Raw genomic sequence first — 1,076 nt, 5'->3', positions numbered from 1 at the left:
GTAAGGGCAGGCAAAATAGCCCAGCAGACTAAGGACCTGCTTAGGCATCCCATCTCTGGTAATACATGCCACACCAACCCCACCTCCGGGCACACTGAGCCTCAGCCAAGACCAGCCATGGTGGCACACATCTGTAATCCCAGGGCTGGGAAGCCTCAAAACAAGGGGTTCTCTACAAGTCTGAGCTGTGCAGTGAGACTCCATACCAAATATATTTTTGTAAAAAATGCTAATGTAAGACTTGAAAGTCTGAGGCTACTAAAAGAAAAAGACAGAGGGCTGAAGCCCTATGACACTGAAACAAGATATTCTGAATATGATCTGAAAAAGCAAACAAAAAGAATAGGATACAGAAGAAAAATTGACAAATAAGATAACACAGAACTTAAAATCTAGTGCATAGTAAAGCAAACATCAACAGAGTGAAGACACAGAACTATATAGAAGGGGAAAAAAATTTGAGTCCAATATGGGCTCAAAACAAAAATTTATGAACTGGGGAGATAGCTCTGCAATCTAAGTGCCTGCCTGGCAAGCAAAGGACCTGAGTTCAATCCCTGGCACCACACACTATGCCAGCCTGAGAATTCTGGGCATGCTGTGCAGACCACCAAAACCAGGCATGGTGGTGCACACCTGTAATCCCAGCGCTGTGGAGGCTGAGACAGGAGGATCACTACTAGTCCAAGCTGTGTGGTGAAACACTGTACCAAATAGATAAACAAATATCTGAAAAAAACAAGAAACTCAATTCAAAATAAAATGAATAATCTGATTTTAAAATGAGCAAAGAACCTGAACAGACATTTCTCAAAAGAGCATATACAAGGATGAAAAGGTAAATGAAAAATGCTCAACATTGCCAATGGCAGGTAAATGCAAATTCTAATTATAATAAATTATCAGATCACACTTGTTAAAATTACTGATATCAAAAGGAAAAAAATGATAGGTGGTGGCCAAGAGATCATGCAATACATATATTGTGGAGAAAGGGCATTGTGCAATACATATTTATATAAAGCAGTAAAAGTGTCAGCATCCATTATTGATAAATTTGGCAAGCTGATTCTAAT

The sequence above is a fragment of the Octodon degus genome, unplaced genomic scaffold, assembly GCF_000260255.1.
Source record: "Octodon degus isolate 3935 unplaced genomic scaffold, OctDeg1.0 scaffold00075, whole genome shotgun sequence".
Classification (NCBI taxonomy): domain Eukaryota; kingdom Metazoa; phylum Chordata; class Mammalia; order Rodentia; family Octodontidae; genus Octodon; species Octodon degus.
The sequence above is the reverse complement of the archived record's forward strand: the minus strand, read 5'-3'. Positions refer to the sequence as shown.